Source organism: Trachinotus anak, unplaced genomic scaffold (assembly GCF_046630095.1).
Source record: "Trachinotus anak isolate AG129_WGS33_773 ecotype Australia unplaced genomic scaffold, CSIRO_AGI_Tana_v1 ptg000001l, whole genome shotgun sequence".
In the NCBI taxonomy this organism is placed as follows: Eukaryota; Metazoa; Chordata; class Actinopteri; order Carangiformes; family Carangidae; genus Trachinotus; species Trachinotus anak.
Genome location: NW_027273852.1, coordinates 18,563,885 through 18,587,128, shown reverse-complemented (window position 1 = coordinate 18,587,128; position 23,244 = coordinate 18,563,885). Strand labels below are relative to the sequence as shown.

The 23,244-nt window shown below is 39.5% G+C and overlaps 1 pseudogene; it reads right to left on the bottom strand.

The window, feature by feature from the left end:
- Positions 1-20,017: 20,017 nt before the first annotated feature.
- LOC139634058 (uncharacterized) lies at positions 20,018-22,861 on the bottom strand (annotated as a pseudogene).
- Positions 22,862-23,244: the final 383 nt, after the last annotated feature.

The window sequence follows — 23,244 nt, the reverse complement described above, 5'->3', positions numbered from 1 at the left end:
AACTGTGTGAAATGTGTCTTTCTCTTGCGTGTCCGCCCCAAAGTGGATATAAAAATGAATATTAGGCTGTATAAAAACTAACTACTGAGAAAAGACTGTCGCGCGAAAGCTGAGAAATGGTAACATCATAATAATTCCTATGACCACAGCTGGCCACAGTGGTCTACAACAGCTGTTTGAGAAGCACAGTACAAGGAATACAACTCAGAAATTAACTAGGTTTCATTTTAATAAGTTGTAGGAAACTATCAAACACATAGCGCTTGCTCGTTGTGGGAACTGTTGGGTTTTTTTCTGTAACAAAGTAAGGTCTTGACCTTACCCTGTAAAGTGCCTTGAGATAATGTATATTATGATTTGGCGCTATACAAATAAAATTGAATTGAATTGAATAGGTCTATATTTAAGAAACGCCACAGACTAAGAGAACTGTAGTTTTTATGTAACAAAGAAAATTTATTCGATTAATCGAGTAATCGGATAAAACATACTTTCTACATTTTTTTGTCTTTTTTATTGAACTTTTCGCTCCGTGCCCTGCCATCTGTCAACACCCACTGGGAATGACGAGGACCCATGAGAGCTCACGAATTCATACATAATAGTGCCATATAGCAGAATGCAGCTTCTATAAAGAGAACCATAAAACTATTTCCATCGAGAGGCGTAGAAGGAAAGAAAAGGGATGTGATGGGTCATAGATTACGTTGTGATTTTTGACCTCCACAATCAGCAGCTCTTCATTCATGATGTCAACGTGATGAAATGTCTGAAAACCTCTGACCTGTTGACTTCAGGCCTACCTCCACCTAATATGACGTTTTCAAAGTGGTAATGCAGAGAAATATGATCTGCCGTGAACACGGTGTATTTTATTTTGAAAAATAACCGGATGTTTTATTTTGTTAATGCCGCCGTGCCGGAGCGGAGTCGGTACCGGCTGTGACAGAGCTGGACGGCTGCGCAGCTGTCACCAACTGTCAAGGTTTAATGTACTGTCAGAGGTCAAACTCACCGGAGCACCATCTCTCCTGTCGCTTGCCATGGGTGAGAAGCCGGCTTCTTCTTCTTCTGTTTCTTCTTCTTGTCCTTTTCTTCAGAGTGGGTGTCACATGACCAGTGGAGCGTAACCTGATTGGCTGGACGTTGGATGAATTGAGACCATAGATGTGTTCTTATAACACATCCATGATTGAGACAGGGATCGATTGCTTCTCCCTAGTGACCCGGATGTTAACTCTGTAACTTTTTACACTGAATTTTTTGCATGGATGTATTATAAGACTGCGACTGAATTTTTCGAGACATTGAATTTTTTTTACACTGAATTTTATATTTAGATTGAATTTTTTGAGATACTGAATTTTTTTACACTGATTTTTTTTTAGATGCTGATTTTTTTTTATATGTTGAATTTTAAAAAAGTGAATATTTTTTTTATTTTTTTTTTACACTGAATTTATAACATTGAAAAAGATCAGAGGTGAAAGAAAATTGAAATTTGATGGTTTTTAAAATTCAAAGTCTGATTTCAATGCTGAAAAAATTCAGTGTTAGAAATTCATATACAAACTCTGATGGCACAGAAAAACTTCCATTGAAGTGACCAGATAATGAAACTTATTCAAAGGCTCAAATTCAGATAAGCTCACAAAAAACAGCTTCTGCAAAATGCAGCTGGTTTAGCAGAGCTCTGTGATTACCATCTCAATTTTGACTGTTGCAAATTTTATGTAATTTGGTGATTAAGCTGCCTTTAAATTTCATACATGAATGTATTAAATTTTAAATTAATATTTATTCTGAAATCAATACAATACTTCAAAGGACCAATGTGTAGGATTTAGGAATTTAGAGATCTACTGGCAGAAATTGAATAAAATATTCATAATTGTGTTTTCATTGGTGTATAATCACCTGAGACTGAAAGTATCACTGTGTTTTTGTTAGCTTAGATTGAGCCCTTCATATCTGCACAGGGAGCGGGGCCTCTCCCACAGAGTTCAGCGTTTCACCACCATGTTTCTGCAGTAGCCCTGAACGGACAAACCAAACACTGGCTCTAGAAAGAGACTTCCGCATTTTTACATTACCTGAAGACCAAAGTAGATTCTCCTGTGAACAATTTTAAACAACAGCTGAAATTGTATTTATTTAACTTGGCTTTTAATTATTTCTCTTATAATTTACTATTCTTACCGGTTTCTGATCATCCAAAGCCAAAGTGCTACATCTGAAGAGTGTAAAATGATCATCTTAAAAAGTCCTAAATCCTAAAAAGCCAATCTGTTACTTCAGATAATGTGCATCATAATGTCAATGCTTAGGAAAAATAATACAGTAATGAACCTTTAAAAACATACTTTGATGATGTGTGAGTTAATCAGAATCAAATTAGCCCACCAACAACTGAAATGATCCAGTAACACCGGAGATTATACTTCTAGGACACTGGAAAAAATCATCTTACAGTGCAGATGAATTTGAAATATGTCAGTTGTATAATTATAACAATCATTTAATCTTATTATATAAAAATTCAAGAGGACTCAAAAGGACACTTTACTCCTGAACAGGTAGCATCCTATCTCTCTGTTGTACATTTATTGCAAGATATTTGCAACATTGCTTTTAAACTGACCCTGAACACCAGTGTTGAAACACTGTATTTGGGCAGTTCGTGGCTGAGGTCACCTTTGTTAAAGTCACCAAGGACAATAGCTAAGGAGTCCGGGTTGGTCCGCTCCACACACAGTATCTGCTGTGGCCTGTGGTGGGATGTAAACACCGACCAGGATGAATGAGTAGAAGGGTGAAATCATGAATAAATCATGCAGCTTCCTCATGTTTATTACTTTATGCAGACAGGATATCAGTAACACACCATCTGAGTACTAAAATTGGTACAACACTGTTTTTTGGAAACTTTGATTCACTAGCTCTAAGCATTGCCTTATACAAACATAATGGAGAAGTCCTTAACTCATTTCAGATGTTGTTACTATGTACTGTATATTTTTTCACGTTATTTCACATTTCTCTACTGACAAACCTCTAACCACTAACACTAACCAAAATGGTGTAAAATGATGCATGAAAAGCTTAAAGTGTGTAGAAATGACATGTGAAATATCCCTGAAAGTGGATGTTTATGCCCAACCCCATGAGATTACGTTATCATCCTTCATTTTTTGCATGTAGCTGTTTTCACTGAAGGACACAATGCTTCATTGCAGATCTCCCTGTAGCCTGGAGCCTCAGTCAGTCCACTTCCTTTTTGAGGAAAAACAGATAGAAAGAACACAAACAAGGATTAGGTACACATCAGATTTGGATTTATTCCTGATATACACTGTATAATTATGCAAAATAAATCTCATACCGTCAATTAGGTTGTAGAAGAGACAATAGTCATTTGGACTGGTGGTATTGTGAGAATTTGAAGTTGACATGCCCTGTGTAGGAATACAATATACCATTTTAATATAAGCATCCATGCCACATAAATACATATCATTTACTTGGCATGCATGGACAAGTGTGGTGTGATTTATTGTGTACAAACTTACCTTTATTCTGCAGAAACTGGGTGCTGATGGGGGATTAAACTCAAAGGTGATTGTGCTAGTCTTGCGGGTGTTGGGTGACGTATGCTTGACTTTAAGGTGTGTGGGCGAGTCTTCCGCAAGCTTAAAAACACAAACACCAAAATGGTAAGTACACCTGGATCACTCCATTTCAATTTGTAACGTGTTATGGGTGAGGTAACAGACTTCAAAACCACCAAAGCCTCAAACGACACAACAGGAAACCTCTTCCCAAACAGAGATCTGTAGCTTAGTAACTGTTAACAGTCACAGCGTGCCTGGCAAGACTTGAAATTTGGTACAATGTCAAAGTGGTGTGTAAATACAAAGAGTGATATTCAGCATGCAAAGTTGACAATTACGTCATTTTTAAGCCTTTACAAAACCAAAAAACACTTAGAAAATGTGTAACAATGTATTAAACATTGTGTTTGTCAGCTGTAGACACTGTTAGCACGCCTGGCTAAGTAGCTTATTATCTAGACTAGTTGTGTGAAATTCAAATTCAAAGGTGCCTTATTGACATTAAATTAAAAAAAAAAAAAACGATGTCGCCAAAACATCAACCCATACGCAAAGGTAATGTATGTACATATATTGAATTTCCATGTATGAAATATGTATACATATAAAATAAAATTAGATATAAAATCTATTAAGCTGGAACATTTCCAAATATTTACTGTACAAATATGCAAGTTTATGAATATATGCTTATATTGTAGGCGTATGTTATGTAAATATATATCCATACCAAAGCCTCTCAATATACAATGATATAATATACAGAAGGGTCTAATGTCTATCCTCCCAGAATGGGAACATAATAAGAAATTAATAAGAAAAACATATATAACCATATAGAATTTGTATATGTATGTTGTTTTAATAAACTTCCATATATATATATTTTTTATTTATTTATTTTTTACCTACATGCTTGCAACATATTATATCACATAAAATTCATCATAGATCATTTTAATTTATGTACATTTACAAATTTTACCATGGGTATTTTATATCTCATAAACTGATATCCTCACATGTCCAGAGGATGTACATATGTGATAATAATATATCCCCTCATGGGTGACATTTATGGCAACATCACTCTTAATATAGGGAAATACAGTACAGATTTGTAATTTTCATGAGTCAGCTGGAGATTTTAAAAAGTCAGTCAGAGATGTATCTTTTAACCAAATGACAGACTTAGCTACCTAGTTAGAACTAATAAAATCTGCCTGGGAGAGCTGTCATTTGTATCCCTGTCTACAATCATGGACTCATCGTTATTATCAAGTATTTTGATTAGTAAAACTGTTGTGCTAGACTGGAAAGATTCACCAGTATAAGAACAGTAACTGGCAGGCAGGTGTTAGCAGGTTAGTACCGTCTCAACTGTCACAGAAAATAATCTGAAGATGCTTTGCAGGAGACCTAAGTAAGGTAAAAGTTGTGACTCACTTCATACATGCACTTCTCTTGGCTGTCACGACATTTTTTTGTGCTCCAAGCCTTCACCTGGTTCACTAGAGCACTGGCGGGTTCATTGCAGGACAGCTTAAAGATCCTGTGAGTAAAGACAAGTACAAAAGAAAAGAAACTCAAGAAATGAAAATTACAGCACCCTTAAAAGAAAGCAACCCATAAAGACCCCGTGCCATATCACTCTACAGGTTGACTGGTCAGCTGAGGTGACAGACAGCAGCAGTGGCAGGAATAAAGCTGAGGTTATAAGCGCAGCCCTGATGGTCATCTTGGCCTTGGTTGAGTTTGGTGTCTTCTGAGCTGTGAGTATTCAGCCCCTCACTGTGAGACCATTTATAGGAGCCTAAACACTCCTGGATCAAAACAGCATTTGTAAAACAAAGGCTGACTTAACCACATTCTTCACATGACTTTCATGAGGTATTTGTGTTTAAATTTGTTTTTGTGACCGCCTGCCAGGCAGACCACATGTTAAATACACTCCCCAAAAATAAATAAATAGGCCTCATATTCACAATTTTAATTGTATGTAACGGTTCCATCCATTTGGATTACACAGGTTTATCAAACTAGTAAACTTAATGTGATGCATATTTGTCAGTCAAACTTACAACAAGTTATGAAATTGTATTAATAAACCCAATGTGTTCTAAATACACAATAACCAGGTATATATGTTTATCATCAATAAATAAATACATCCAAATTGTTTCAAATTATTACTACTTAATTAGTACTTGATTATCAGAATTTAACAAAGATATTTTATCTGTATTCAACCAATTTCTATCGGTAACATAATGTCCTTTCTATATGCTTTAGGCAGCTGATATTTTTTTTAATCTTACAATATCGGACTGGCAGCCTCACATTGTAGCTAATGTAGAAATAGAGAATCTCCTCCCACCTGAAGATGCTTATTATACTTTTATCTATTTTGAGAGTGAATGACAGACTCAACAGGAGCAGCGCACAGGTACTCACACAGTTACTCACAGAATCACTTCCTCTTTAGTGACTTTGTCGAGAAAATAAAAGCACAAGAATTTTCGTTTTTTTTCTGCATTTCTATGGTTCAAACAAACTTTTTGCTTTTATTAAGAAAAGTTCTGACCGGAAGTTGTCCGCTATTGTCCGCTTGCTTAATATATTTCTGAAATAGCAGACATAAAATGTGATATAAAAAATAACACCAGGTGAATGAATCAGTCAAATGTGTATATGTGAGTGTGGCCACACAATAAAGTAAATTTAAGCTGCATGTTTATCAATCAGTTTCTTAAAATTATTATGTTCTGGTTGCATGGAATGGGTTGTCCCGAGACCAAACTTACCTGCCGACCCCTGCCGTAGATCTTCCTCAGAAGGGATCTCTTTCGTTGAGAAAATATTGATGAACTTAAATACAATTAGCCACAGCAAATCCTTTATTTGTTTTGTTTGTCTGAAACCAGTCATGTTTAAATACACTCTGTCTAAAAAGAACGAAATCAGCCTAAAATTTAAATGACATTACATCTCCCCAAAGGTTGCTAAAGGTCCCCAGAAAAAAATAGACCAAGGAAATAACCCAGAGGAAATGTTACAAATGAACTAAAATATGATTTGCTTAGTCCACAACTAAAAATAAAGGGTATTCATTTTGTAAAGAAACACCACAAGACCATCAAACAGACAATCAGCACAAGATTGTGAATGACTTAATCCTATCCTATCTATTTTGTTTGTCTAAAACGAGTCATGTTTAAATACACTACGTCTGAAAACACAGTGGAATCAGCCTCACATTTTAATATATTATTTTCACTGTAGATTTCTATCTCCAACAAAGTTGCTAAAATCCCCAGGAAAACGACCCCATATTACCTCGCTGTCCTAAATTCTTGTGGTTGCCTTGCTAATGCGCATTAAATCACTTTGTTACGCATTTGCACTGTAGAGTGCGTGTGATTTACAAGATATAGTCTGTGAAGATTCTCGTGCAACCAGGTCGTGTGTGTATGTGTGTGTGTGTGTGTGTGTGTCCAATCAGATTTGTGATGTCAGACTGAAGGGAATGGGAACAAACACATATTTGTATGAAAGATACTCTTACTGTATTTAGCTAAAAAAGCACATTAGACCTCTACAGATTACCTAATGAAATAAATATATTCTTCATTTGCATTGTTTATCGCCTGTGTGTGATGAAATACTGAGGGAAGCAGAGGTTGTTAAGATTTTAAAAAGCAAACTATGACCTACTCTGCCTTTTAATTGAACTTTTATTTATTTAATGTATGTGTCTATTCATATATACATTTTTGGCTGGTTAACTGGTATGTCCCTTTACTCTGTTTATTTTTCTGGATTGTTTTCGTTTGATCACCGACTTCCTGTCTGACAGGAGGCAGCACGTGAAGCTAGGAAAGCACGTGTCTGACTCCCAGACCATCAGCACTGGATCCCCACAAGGCTGCGTTCTTTCTCCTCTGCTCTTCTCCCTGTACACCAACACCTGCACCTCCAGCCATCAGTCTGTCAAGCTCCTGAAGTTTGCAGACGACACCACTCTCATTGGACTCATCTCTGATGGCGATGAGTCTGCCTACAGGTGGGAGACTGAGCGTCTGGTGACCTGGTGCAGGCAGAACAACCTAGAGCTAAACGCTCTGAAGACAGTGGAAATGATAGTGGACTTCAGGAAGAGCCCAGCCCCACCCACCCCCATCTCCCTGTGCGACTCCCCCGTGGCTACCGTGGAGCATTTCCGCTTCTTGGGAACCACCATCACACAGGATCTCAAATGGGAGCTAAACATCAGCTCCCTCATCAAAAAAGCTCAGCAGAGGATGTATTTCCTGAGGCAATTGAAGAAGTTCAACCTGCCAAGGACTATGATGGTGAACTTCTACACCTCCATCATTGAGTCCATCCTCACCTCCTCCATCACCATCTGGTACGCTGCTGCCACGGAGAGGGACAATAACAGACTGCAGCGTATCATCCACTCTGCTGAGAAGGTGATTGGCTGCAATCTTCCGTCCCTCCAGGACCTGTACACCTCAAGGACTCTGAGGCGTGCAGGGAAGATTGTAGCTGACTCCTCCCACCCTGGACACAAACTCTTTGAGACACTCCCCTCTGGCAGGAGGCTGCGGTCCTTCAGGACCAAAACCTCTCGCCACAAAAATAGCTTCTTCCCATCTGCTATTAGCCTCATCAACAAGGCTCGAGAGCCCCACTGTTGCTGATCAATTGCACCAATCACCAGAAAAAATTCCTTGTATGTGAAAACATACTTGGCAATAAAACTGATTCTGATTCTGATTCTGATTCTGAATACTCACCTTTTTTTTCTGGTTTTACTCACTTCAATAAATCCTAGGTTTTGGTATTTTGTCATTTTATTTTTGTAATAATAATAATATTCATAATAATAATATATCTCATTTGTATAGCACCTTTAAAACTAGCTATATTTTATTAAATTTCATTCTATTGTTATGTTTTTTCCCCATCTTTTTTGTTTCTCCATGCAAATTTGTCAGATTCAGGATAGCACTTCCTCATTTCCTGTTGTTATTATCTTTTATTGTTATCTATCTTTTTATTGTTAATATTTATAACATAGTCATTTGTTACTCTGTGTGTGGATGGGGATGGAGGGTGGAGGGCAGCTTGGGTATTCTTCATATTTTGAAAAGCACTTTGTGTTACATTTCTTCTATGAAGGGTGCTACACAAGTTAAGTCTGGAATCTGCCTAAAATTTAAATCAAATTAGTAATCATAGATTTATGTCTCCTCCAAAGGTTGCTAAAGAAAAAATAATATACATAATAGACATAACCCAAAGAAAATGTTGAACCAAAATGTGATTTGCTTAGTCCACAATTAAAAATAAAGGTTCAATCAGGTTTGTTTCCATTAACCTGCTGAGTGCACAATTTGAAATTGCAAAAACTTAAAACCAACAATTGGAAACACATCCATTTTGAAAACACTTTCAAATGTCATATGCTCATATGAGGTGGTTTTTTCACCAAAGCAAAATTTCACAAAATGGAAATGGAAGCACTTTTTCGCATTCGGGTAGTGGTACTACAGTAGTTAGAATAAGCAGTAATTAGTAAGTTTTTTTAATTGCAGATTGCTGTCTCCCAAAAAACCAGAAACCCCCCAAATCCTCAGAAAACAACCTCATATTACCTCACTGTGCTAATTTGTTGCTATTGCCTTGCTAATGTGTAAGAAATCACTATCACACTCATTTGCATTGTAAAGTGTCTGCATGTGATGACATACTGGGGGGAGCAGAGAATGTTGAGATTTTAAAAGGCAAACTCATGACCTACGTTTCTAGTCTGCCTTTTAATTCAATTTCTATTTATTGTATTTATGTGTCTATTCATTTACACACGTTTGGCTGTTTTACTCATATGACCTCTTACTCTGTTTATACTTTTATTTCTGGGTTTACCCTCTTCAGTACATAAACAGACATTTAGCACAAGACTGTGAATTACTAGATCCTTTATTTATGCTGTTTGTCTCAAAGTAATAAAAATAAAGTAAAAATAAAGGATATTGTGTAAAGAAACACCACAAGACCAACAAACAGACAATCAGTACAAGACTTTAAATGACTAAATCCTTTATTTATTTTGTTTGTCTAAAACAAGCCATATTTAAATACACCACATTTAAAAAAAATACTAAGATTTAAATGAAAATCTTAATAGTAGCCTGCTTCTTTCAAATGTTGCTAAAGATCCCCAGAAAAAAAAGAACGTGGGCATTTCCCAGGAAATTTTAATAAACCAATGAACATGTGATTTGCTTGATCCACAATTAAAAACTAAGGGTATTTATTAAGAGACACCACAAGACCAACACCCAGACAATCGCCACAAGACTGAGTCACACCTTTGACAAATCACACCTTTGACCAAATCAATTTCAAGCATGTTCCCTGGCCCTTATGATAAGTCTGTATAAAGCTGTGGCCCCAAACTCAGATTCAGCAACAGTAGTTCCCACTCCACTGAGTAAACAACCAGCGAACTCTCACCAGTACCACTGCTCTACAGAAGGAAGAAACCTGCTTGATCACGACCATGAGGACTCTGCTGTTAGCTCTTGCTCTCACTGCAGTACTGTCTGGCTCTTTATCTGCCATCCCTGCTCCTTACCATGCTTTCTGCAATTCACTCTGGTAAGTACCACTTGCTCATCTGGTACAGAGGTTTACGTCTCTGCATGAAAATGTGAATTTAGATTTGTTCAGGAGTGTTAAATATTATATATAGTGAATTACTCATGCCTTTTTTGGGGGGATTTTTATTTTCAACCAATTGTACAATCTGTGTCACACTCTCTTTTACAGGCTCTTTACATCACCTTGTGCTGAAATTAGTACCAAACTAGTGCAGCAGATCACAGCCTTCAGCCCTCTGAGTGGCTGTGATGAATGCCAGTATACGGTATGAACCAGTCCTCTGTTGTGTTTTAAATGAGTAGAATTTGAACAAATATGTTCCAAAGGATAGATCTAATATATTTATTAATGTGTCTATTATCAATATCAAACAAATGTCTCTTGATTAGACTTGTTTGCATTGTTGTATGTTCCAGCTTGTGTCAGCCACCCCTCTTACTATCAAAGCCAACCACTCTTCCCCAGACGGCCTTCAGGCTGAGACCATAACCTTCACCCTCAGCCCCACCGTACTGACCAGTGGCTGCCGTGTGACTGTAAGTATCAATGATGCTCCCTTTATAACAATTAATTACATTATTCAAGTAGAAAAAAAAGGATGATATAAACTGACATATTGGCAAGTTTCTTCCTTAACCTCTTCCTAAGCCTATTAGTGCCTATACTAAGTAATTATGTATTCCCAACCGTCTCTAACCCACTTGAAAATCTCAAAAATGTTGACGGCCCACATCTGACCCCATAACAAAGCAGAGGCCAAATAATGCATTCTCAGAGCATTTTTATTTATTGAAAATTCAGGACTGAACTGAAAGCAGGGAAATATGTAGTAGCTTATCACAATGATAGGCCTTAATATGAGAAAACAAAGAATAAATAAATAAAACAAAAAACAATGAAAGGAATTTTTAAATACTTTTACTGTTTTTAAAGATTTTTTTATTATTATATTTTTCACCAAAATTGTTTCCCAAATTTGTCGACCCACCTGCAATACCATGATCCACCAGGTGGCTGCTACCCACAGGTTGGGAACCACTGATCTGAAACAACTGGGCACTGTGGTTTTTAGTCAGTCAAACAGGACAAATAGTACTTTGGGAACCATTTGCAGTCACTGATTAATACACATTTGTTGCTTTCATGAGTATTTGAGGCAGCAAGATGGTTTAAGTGAGACTGAAATAAAATAAACTACAGAAGCCACATTCATGATGATGATGAGGCAACGTATAAGGAACACATGATGTGTTTTTTATAGTTTTTGGACAAGAAAGGAGGTCTATGGCCCAGAAGAATGAGCTTGTTAGTAGATATGATTATTTGTTGGTTTTGGTTTTTGTATGGGATTTACTGATTTAAAAAAAAAAAAAGCGAATCTTCAATTCAATTCAATTCAATTTTATTTGTATAGCGCCAAATCATAATATACATTATCTCAAGGCACTTTACAGGGTAAGGTCAAGACCTTACTTTGTTACAGAATCTTGACATAAACTATTTCAACAATGTTCTATTATTTTAATATTTGATGCAACTGAAATTTTAGAGTGTGTATAGGCTTCCACCTGACATGGGCTGACAATCTAATGGCTCAAAATGTCTTTTTATTTGTGCAAAATTACTGAGAAGCTACTGATGCACTTTAAAAAAGACAAAGCAACATGTTGACATCAATCAAGGAAATCCTTGGCTTAAATGCGGGTGTACAACATGGAAGCCCAGTGTTACTGCTATTGGTAATCACATCAGTAACGGTGTCTGATATAATTTATTTCATATATTTGATATATTGATTTTTATGTTATTTTACCAGGGTCAGTCAATTTCTCTCAGCTTCACCAGCCTTCTCGATGGTGGTCTCAATTACTGCAACCTCTACAACCTGCTGGCAGGTGAGTGCACAAACCAGGACCACTTTATTTTATGGACACATTACTATCTTGCAATGCATGCTACTCTGTATACATTATGAAAACATGGCACAATTTTCACTGACAGTATGTATTGCTGTGGTTATACTTTGTTAAACTATACCATTGAGTGTCATTTGTGTTGATATGAGGCCTAAGGAATATTAGGCATAAATGTGTAAGAATCTAATTTCCATCCATCTGTGTTTGTGAATGAATGTTTTTGATTTTAGCGAGCGGCCTCAACTTAGCTCCAGGCTTCATGGAGATGACCAATGAATGGGCTTGCCTGGGCTACGGACTCTCCAACTGTAACGCCTGACAAGTTCAGACGCTGAAGTTACATCTTGCTCAAAATACCATGTTGCCATATTGTTATCTCAGAATGTATAGGCTCAACCTGCTGCTAAAATGAAGCTGCTGTTTCAATGTTGCTTGTTCAATTCAATTCAGTTCAATTTTGTTTGTATAGCACCAAATCATAATATACATTATCTCGAGGCACTTTACAGGGTCAGGTCAAGACCTTACTTTGTTACAGAATAAACCCAACAGTTCCCACAAAGAGCAAGCACTTGGCGACAGGGGGGAGGAAAAACTCCCTTTTAATAGGAAGAAACCTCCAACAGAGCCCGGGTGGGGGGGGGGTAGAAAAGAGAGAGAGAGAGAGACCAGGAACAGCTGTATAGGTAATAGTGTTATCAATAATAATGACAGGTGACAGTGGTTAATAGTAAAGATGAGTAGTGGTGGATCTGGATCCTGCTGCTCCCGAGGCAGAGAGAGGGAGAGAGAGGAGAAGCACAAACTACAGGAGAGAAAAAAAATACACAGTTTAAATCTCGCCCTGAAACTTGTATGCTACATTAATGATCTTGTATTGTTTTTAAATCGGCTTAATAAACAAATGAGACATACTGTATCTTGGCATCATTGTTTTTTTATGTTTAATTTACAAATATTTCTAAAATAGCCAGTAATGAGGGTGAATGTATTTCTAGTTTTTTTCCCATCTGCAATAGCGGCTTAGTCTAGCAGGGGGCAGCGGTGGGAGGAAAAAAGATAACGGCGCGTCCACGATAGAGAGACGGTGTAACGAAAAGATAACAGCCGGTGAGACACACTGAGGTAAAGTTGGAAAGATATTCACAGATTCCAACTTTACAGTTCAATAACTCTGAATTAAAACGTTGCTGGGGCACAAACAGCGCTTCTTTCCCACAGTGGTAAGGTAAGACAATAAGCCACAGCCCAGTTTTGATCAAAGCGAGCCTTCCTCGGCGGTGGAGAAGTAACGTTGAAGTCTGTGCAGCCGGCTGTGAGGCCAGAGAGCAGGGACAGTCTACAAAGTGCAATACCGAAAACACTTACGACATAAATATTCAATATTTCCGTCTTATACACTGTAGTGTCACAAGTCATGTCAGACATCAATGGGCTGCTGCTTGTTATACAACTACACTTAATTAGGAAAAGTATGCTTTTATATAATTTGGGGGATTTTTTTATTGGGAAAAAAATTCAATAACTTTACTCTTATACACTGTAGTGTCACGTAAAATATGTCACACATTATTGGGCTCCTGCTGATTATACTACAACTCTTAATTCCCAAAAAGTAGCTTTTTCCTATTTTGTGTGCCAGTGATTTTGAGTGATCCAGTTCTTCTGTTGTACTCTTAAAAAATACCTGTTGCTGAACTGATTTTAGGAAACATAACCCGAAGTCTGAACAGAAATGTTCTTAAAGTAATTAATTTGGAGTTTGAAATAGGAAAAGAATTCATGATGATGTTTTCATGGAGACGTACCTAACCCAAAGTATCATGAAGTAATGTGACTGCAAATTTACATATAGCACTTTTAAGTGGACCCCTTTGGTGTACATATGTATACTGAAACAGGAGTAAGCATCATTGTCCAACACCTGAGAAAGAAGGGTCCACTGACTTTATACCTAGATGCTATAGGTAATGTTACATCCAAGTTCCTGGTCATCCCAAAAGACTACTACTACTATTCTCTCACCCTTCTTGGAAGTGGTCATAATGCACATCCCCTTCCAGTCTGTGAAATGCTGATAAATGAACACTCTGTACCACCAAGCACATTCTGGCTTATGCAGTTCTTCCAAAAACTGTCACAGTACACAAAACTAAGAGTGCATCGGGTTTAAACAGATGGACACTACTCCAAAGTATACTTCTGTCATTCAACAGGGAGAGCATTGTTAGCTTACTTGGATAGGGCTTTTGCCATTTGTTCAAAACTGAAGACATGGAAGGACATCAAAATGTTTACAGTGCTACATATATGCTCTGCACATGTGCTCAAAGCAGTTGCTCAAGCATTTGGGAGAAAAACAGCTGACAAGGGTTTAAAGGAGTTTGCAATCTTTGTAATCTCTGCATTTTCGAGGTTGCAAAACACTACATCAATGACCACAGCGCTTAAAATCATCTGCTCACTGTGCACTGTTTTAATGGGCAAAAACAACACCAATACTTTCCTGGATAACCTGAAGGCTGTGCAGGACCTGATAAAACAACACAAGACTCTCAACATGGAAGAGGCAGAAAAAATAGGAGCCGGCCCCTTAACTCAGGGGGAAGATGATGAAGAAAGGAGAAATGCCCACACAGTTGTCGGCAGATCTCCCTTCACATATGCATTAAAGAGGGTCTTGAAGAAGTACAGGAAGAGTTGGAACAAGTAGATGCCAAGACCCCATATCAAGAGGAAAATCCTTACTTCTGCCCAGGCATTGTTGATGTTCTTCTTGAGAGCTACCTAGGGATTTTTCTCCTTTGGAGTGGTCTTCTGTTGGGTAATTTCAAAAGGTGCGCATCAGACAAAGAAGATGACACCTTAGGCCCAAGTAAAACAAGGGACACAAACTACCGTGTGGAGAGATGGTTTGGAATTGTGAAACATTTGATTCTGAAAAAGCAGAGGCGATTGAAGCCAGGAACCTTTGTTAGAAAAATGTGTGGCTCTCCACAGGGGCGATACAGAGAACATATCATGACTCATAACTTATCTGAGCAGTTAATCCTCAAACCCATGCTACCAAAAGACATCCCTCAGTCTCAGGAAGGCTGGGCAAAGAGAGACGGAACAAAGCCCAACACTGGCAACTCCAAATTTTACACTGCTCCAACCACCGCTCCACTTTCACAGAGAACAAAGTCAACTCAGAACACTGGCACAGATGAGAAGAACAGCAGCGATGTCCTCACAAGTAAAGGAGCCGAGTCAACCTCAGAGGTACTTTTTTGCTGACCACTAAAATAAAATGTATGATTAACAGATTAAAATGAAGTAATTGTCATTTGTATAGTGTGAAACCACTAAACACTTTATAAAAAATTGTAAAGGAAGCATTAGGAAATATTAATCATTAGACACAGTTCTGCAATAGTTCATCACCCTTAAAATACCTAAAAATTCATAAAACACAACAAATTTAATAATGTCAGATATGTTTGTGAATACAAAAGGAGATGCGCTACTTTAATAACATATTTCTGTATCAGGACAGTGGAATGTGTAGCCATGTATGAAAAAAAAATAAAATTAGCAAATGCTTGATGAAGTGATTGTAGTTTTATAGATCATATTATTGTAGGTTGATGCTGCACAAAATGATCTAGCAGGGTAAAGGGTCTGGAGTCTGCATTCAATTCAGTTCAATTCAAGACAAAGCAGTCTTAGCAAAAGTTTTGCACAAATGATCCATTTTCAAACCATGCTGACCTCATAGCCTCAACATGGTTGATTTTACAGCTAAACTTTAGCCTCTACAGTACCTGGCATTTTTGTATGAATAATATTGCCTGCAATTTCTCCTAAAAGTTTAAAGAGTGTAATTTTACATGGCACAAGAGTGCAGATGGCCAGGCAAGGGTTAAAAAAGGTGAATAGTGTATAACTGTAATCATTTAATATATATTCATATATTGTATATGTCAGTAGGCTTCATACTGGAGACTGAATTATTCAAATTGTGTACATACACACCTTCTAGTGTTATCGATAATGTGATAATGGAAAATGTTTTAACCAATGCATTTGGAATAGGAGCTTCCCTTTTTGATTGGGTCCTATACATCATGTATATTGTGTACATGTAATCTTTATTTTACTTCTTCATATTACAGAAAAAAATACAGTTGTTTTTCGATTGTCATGCCTTTTGTTAGGTCATTTTTGATGACTATGATGGAGCCATTGGATTTGTCAAAACAGGAAATGTGCACTGGAAGTTTGTGGTGAGTATTTAGCCTTTATATATTTAGCCCATGTTTATTTTTGTCATACTATGGGTCTTACAGAATATATGTGTGACTCGTGGTTTATATAGTTAAAGTTTATCAACCTTACAATTGCTATAAAGACTTATAATTACACTTATCAAGTAAATAAAACTAAAGTAAATAAAACACATGGATATTTGTTACTACAAATTAATGTACTTTAATATTTTAAGATTCTTCATTTTGTTTTAAATGTCTTCATTGTCTCAATCCCTATCTTAGAGAAATAATTTATCCAACAGTATCTCATCTGTAGTCCCTAATGCTCGTTTAAAAATTTGAGTCTTCTATCATTCACTATGACCCCAAATTGTGTAACTGACTTCCATCTGATCTGACAGCTGTCATTTCTACATTTATACATTTATACACATATAACTCTTGGCTTGTTACTGTTTTTTTCTCACAAGTCTCTTCTGTATAGTTAATACACGTTTGATGTTGTGTATTCATTTCTCATCTGTGGTTTTGAAGTGTTGCTATTGTTGATGAAGATTGTTATTTGTTATTTGAAGATGAAGGGTTAATTTGTTACTTTTTCAAACAGTATGTTTATGCCCCTTGGTTAATCCTCTGCAAAGGTCAAATGAAGTCAAGAGCGCCAAAAGGGCTGGCTACAGATTTGGGTAATATTTAAGAGATTATGGGAAATAAATAGGTTGCACACACATTTAATAAAGCCATAGAGTTGTACAAATCTAAAATAAAATTGATTTTCTTTTGTTCTGTTGACAATACTTCAAGATGTGCCAGAACAGATTTGGAAACGAGGACTGGGTTAACATCAAGTGGCAGCCTGGCAAAGTAACCCACACCTTTCAAAACGATGGCACCAGTTGTGGAATCTTTGTGATGTAGGTGATTCTATGCAACATTTTGTCACAATGACAGATACACAACCTACATTACTGGTGACACACAATAAATGGGTTGTTTTGCCATCTGTACAGGTGGCCAAGATGACAGTGATGGAATTTCCAAACATACCACAGACATTTTTACATTGACTCATCAACAATCTCTTCAAAATCTCAGAAGAGATATGGCAGACGAAATCCTCAAAGCCTCAGGTATCTTTTGACATATGAAATTTACATATTGACCACTTCTAACAAACTTAACAGTAATTAACTTGTATTTCTTTTTTTCAGTTTCGAAGGATGAGTTCTGTTCCTTATGTAGAAATGATGACCTACCCAAAACTAACTACCAAAAAAAAACAGATAGTCTGTAGATAATCTGGATTTAAATTAACATTAAAGTAATCAAATTTAGTATATTCTTATGCATTACAGGTTTCCTAAAGTTGACATTTTCTAATATGTTTAATATATTTATCCCCATTTAATTTAGTTTGTTACTTGTTCAAGATGGTTTCACATGCAATGTCTTGCATGACAGCAGCACAAATACCAGACAAAGATACCCCTTGGTATTGTGTTTTGTGCAACAGCTCTAACTAAAGAGTTGTAGGTGAGTTTGGCTGACCGACTCTTACCAGAAATAGGAGGGTTTACATCTTGAGAATTTCAACGAAAAATGTTGAAAATACTCAATGAAAATCTCTGCTGCAAAATTTGTGCAACTGAAAAAACATTGGCCAATAGTTCATCCTTTTTTGATTCTTGATACAGATCTCAAATATATTATAAATATATTATTCTGTTCAGATAAAGGAAGTCATCAATTTTCTTCTTCTTTTTTCTATGTCACCATTAAGATATTTTTTTGGTGCTGTTTTTATTTAAATAACCTGGTCATATTCTAAGTTTGTGGGGGTGAATGAAAACAGAAGTTAAATGCAACTATGAAACAGCAACCTACTTATGGGTGTTTACATTGTTTGATTATTATAAGAAATGGTTATTAGAAGATTTTAACCCAGGCTGTTTCAGCAGAAGAAGGTTATGTAATTGAAGGCTGAATTGAAGGCTGAATTAAAAACGGAACGTACCCCCCTGTCTATCTGTCCCTGGTGCTGTGTGGACTGTGCGGGGAGCCTGCCATGTGGGGGAAGAAGATCCATGGCGGGGATGTAGCAGGTGGCCCTGGTGGGGGTGGGTGGCCTCCTCTTGTGGGTGGCGGGCTGGGTGGGGGCTGTGGCCATGCTGCGGGGGTTTGGGGCTCCGACGGGTAGTCCGGGCATTTCTGGGATACTCTGGGCCCTGCCGGCGAATTTGGGGGATTGGGTTTGGGGCCTGGCAGGGGGGCCTGCTGTTCTCTATCCCCCCGGGCTTGGCCTCCTGGCAGGGGGGTGGGGACTCCGTCTGCCCTCCTTCCCCCATTTCTCCTGCAGGGTCACTGGGGCCGGAATACCGGGCCGCCGCGGCGGGCTGGGGTCTTTCCCGCTGGGTGGGCGGGGGCTGGGGGGTTGGGACCTCTCCGGTGCATGGCGGGCTCTCCACCAGGGGTGTGGGCGGGCCTTCAGTTGCCGGGGCCAGTTGGCTCTGGGTCCGGCTCGCGCTGGGGTTGGTGGTCGCGGGCTGGCTCTGGGGCTTCCTGCCCGCTGTCCCTCTGCGGGCCTCCTTGCGCTGGGGGCTGTTGCCTCTGTACTCCCTTGCGGGCTCCTCCTTGGGTTGGGCACATGGCTGCCGGAGGGGCATACTGCCGCAGGTCCTTGGGCTCTGGGGGTGGCTGGGAGTCTCGGTGGCCTGGTTTCTGGCCACCTGTGCCTTTGGTCTGGGGGGGGCAGTGTTACTGCAGCCCCCACATCAATTACCCACCACATCCAATGACAAATCGCTACACACTTGCATACACACATGAACACATTCACATACATACACGCACACCTACCCCTCCCCTCATACACACACACACAGACAGATTCACACACACACACACACATACACATATACACAAATACACATATGGAGCATCTAATGGTTAAGGACTATAGAGTGACCATAAATGTGGATATTGTTAGTTATTGTTATTGTTACTGTGGTTGTTTTTCTGTTGTTGTGTTGTTGTTGTTGTTTTTCCCTGTCTCTCTGCTCCCATTTTCCTTTTCCCCATATTCTCTCTGTTTTTCTCTTCCTGTCCACTCTCATTCCTGATGCAGTCCGGTTGTCTTAATAAAGTTAAAATATGCGATAGGAGGAGTATCACACACTCCTCCTTCGCAGAGTAAATCTGCCCCAACAACACAAGGCATCCAGACCACTCATACTGCTTGCCAATAATTTTGGGACAGGACAAAAAATAAATAAATAAATAAAAAAACAGAACGTACTTCTAAGTCAATGGTTTTTTTTACATTGTTTGGTTATTAGAAGGTCATCATTTTGATAATTAGCCCATTCATTGTCTGTTGTTAAGCACAGAAATATGTATTTTCTTAATATGTTTTTAAACCAGGCTGGTTGAGCAGAGGGAAGTTAAGAGAGTTTGAAAGTTAACTGCATCATTGTGCATAAATACATCTGTAGATGCACTGGGACACACCATCAGTGATGCAGATGCATCAGTGTTGCTTTGGTCATCAGGTGTTTCAGGTCTTGTGACATTAGACACCCTCACTCAGGTGACCCAGCCAGGGTTGATCAGACCCCGATTTGTGTCCCAGCAGCGCTGGCCCACAATTCAGACTGTTTTATCCAAATCCACACAGAGGCTCTCTCTGCAGTCTCTATAGCAGACTTGATATGTCTCCTCTTCACAGCTCCTTTGATACCGAGCAGGGTGTAGACTTTGCATAGGGAGCGGGCAGCAAAGCCTCTACATCCCACCTCTATGGGCTTACAGCAAGCTCTCCAGCCACTCCGCTGGAATTGCTCTACCAACTTGTGGTAGTTGAGTTGCTTATGCTCATTCGCCTCTTTCATGCGGTCCTCCCAGGGGACTGTAAGCTCTACTAAGAGGACCTGCTTAGGTCCCACGTCCAACCTCAAGGAGGTTGGTGTTATGTGTTCAGGGTACTTAAGCTGACTGCTCTAGTCAACTTGCAGCTCTCAATCTGATGCTGCTGTGGGCAGGCTGGCTGATAGTGTAGGTTATAGTAGTGGTGTCTTTCCAGCCCTTACAAAAGAGATTTTCCTTTGACTGCAGACATGTTTGTTGTTGGCCACTACACTAGAGACGGTCTCTAGTAGCGGCTTTCGCCATGGGCTGTTGGGCAGCTGCTCAGAATGTGCTCCAGCGTACCCTTTCTGGGGCAGAGAGGACCAGCTGGGGACTCACTCAGGTTTGCCAGGCTGGATAGCACATCATACACTGCTTGGACCGTGCATGCCAGATATCCATCTAGGTCTGCCTCTTCTCCTGTGCTCCTTCCCATCTTGTCCATGCTCCCTGCTGCTGCAGTTTCACTATGCTGGTCCTCACCCCTTCAACACCTGCCTGAACCTCCTCCAGGATTAGATGGTGTCTGTCCTTGCCACTGTGGCTGTGGGTTGGGAGCCAACCCACAGTGACAGTACAACTAGGCGCGCCCAGTTGCCACCGTCCCCACCAGAGCTTTGTGTCTCAGCCAAGACTCTGCCAGTTCCAGCCCCTCTTGAGCTCTCTACTTCCTGTCTGTCCAAACCACAATACCTGCCGCTGCCACTCTGGAGTCATTGGAGTCTCTATAAACTAATGCCTCTCTAGTGCGGGAAACCCTGAACTCCTCTTCTAGGCTGCTGATGGGAAGCTGGAGTTTGTTGCTCCTGCCATACAGCGCTGCACTTCTGAGACTGCATGGCAGACCCAGCCACCTTCTGAGGTAGCAGCTGATCTTTCTTTCCAGGGTCTTAACTGTAGACATAGTCACCTCGTACAATAGCAGAAGCCAGAAAATGTGAGGCAAAATGCCATGCTGATACATCCAAGCCTTGAACCTGCCAGTTAGGCCAGACTTGTCCACTGCGGATAGCCAAGCCTCAAGTTTCCTGATGGTTGTTTGGATTGATGCTGCGTCCCTGAAGCAACAGTCAAAGACCTTGCCCAGGCTAGTGACTGGTTTCTCAGAGATAGATGGTATCACAGCACCATCCAGAGAAAGAAACAGAACTTGTTCACCACTTTCCCTCTCTTCAGGACCATGGACCTGGATTTTGTGGGTTTGAAGCTCATTCTTGCCCAGAAGATGAGCTTTACCAGGCCCTGAAGGATCCACCTACTGCCAGGCCCTGATGTAGCGGTGACTGTAAGGTCATCCATGAAGGCTCGGATGGGGGGCTGCTGGATTCCAGACTTGGACAGGGGGCCTCGGCATTCTGTCTCAGTTGCCTGGACCACCATATTCATAGCAAAGGCTAAAAGAGTTACTGAGATAGTACAGCCAGTGACAATCCCTTTCTTAAGCCGGTGCCAATCAGATGTTAAACTCCCAAAAGTGACCCTAAGACTGAAGTTCCTATAGTAGTTCAGGATGAGGTCCTTGATCTTACTAGGTATGTGGTGTCAATCCAGGGTGGTCTCTACCAGCTTGTGGGGGATTGACCCATATGCATTGGCAAGGTCCAGCCAAAGCACCACCAGGTCTCCATTGCCCTCTCGTGCCTCTCTAATCAGCTGGGTAACCACTCATGTAAGTTCCAGGCACCCTGGCATTTCAGGAATTCTGCTCTTCTGTACTGATGTATCGATGTACTTATTTTCTCTCTCAATCCTCCATCTCCTGTGCCATTCAGCTCTACGCAGGGTCATAAGCTTCTTCCTGATGGTGTGTCTCAGCTCAGCGAGTGATGGCTTCTCCTCCTCTGTTGCTACCTTGAACTGCCTCACCAGCATTCTCAGCTCATTCGTGAATTGGTGGATCTTGCCTGCCCTACGGTTCTTGGTGCAAGTGGATTTACTGGTCTTGTGCTCCTCCATGCCAAACCTCTCAGTCCCAAAGCTTATAATAATGGTGGTCAAGTTCTGGAGTCATCCATCTACATCACCCTTTGCTGTTGTGTTGATGATCCTAGATGCACTGAATCCTGAATCTCACTCGGCGCTAATCCTGTGCGCTGTACTGCAGTCTCCTGGGCCACGCATCCAGGCCTTACGGATTTCAGGCTCCACTCATTCTTACAGACCTTGCTGCAGATGCATCTGCTTGCTGTTGTCCATTTTCTGAGGTTGTTATCATTAGGTCCGATCTGATGGGGTGCTCATCCTCCTCCCTTCATGGTAGACCTGGGGGTATGTCTCTGTGGATTGATCTGTAGCTTGATTGGGTTCTTCCTTGCAGAAGAAGCAGGTTGGGGGGCTATCCCTTCCTGCCCCAGTTGCCGTCTCTCCGTGCTGTCCACTGTCTCTCCATTTGTCACCAATCTATTCTTGGTTGTTTGATTATTAAAACATCAACATGCTTCTACTATGGCAAAGTTGATTTGTTTTTCCCTGTCCTTTTGTAATGTTCAATTGTGAAAATGAATAAACAAAGTGGAGAAAAAATAAAAATGTGCATTATTTTAACTGAACACATTTAAATTCCTATAGTTTTACAGGTCAAACATAGGAAATGTAAATGTCCGGCCCCTTGGCACTTCACTTTATTCAAATCTGTTGAATAGGCCTGTTTTAGATCTTTAATTCGCTTTAGGAGGGTGGCAGAGAATATGGACCATAATTCAATTATAAAGTGGATATTAACATTTATAACTATGACTTATTTTATTAGCTTATACATAGAGTTTGATGAGATACTGCCCTAGTACAAATGTAGAGAGAAGAATACAGTAAATATGAAATGTTGATGGTAAGAGCCATTTAATTACACTATTAAGATTACATTCCCATTCTGTTATTTGAATTACAATCAAG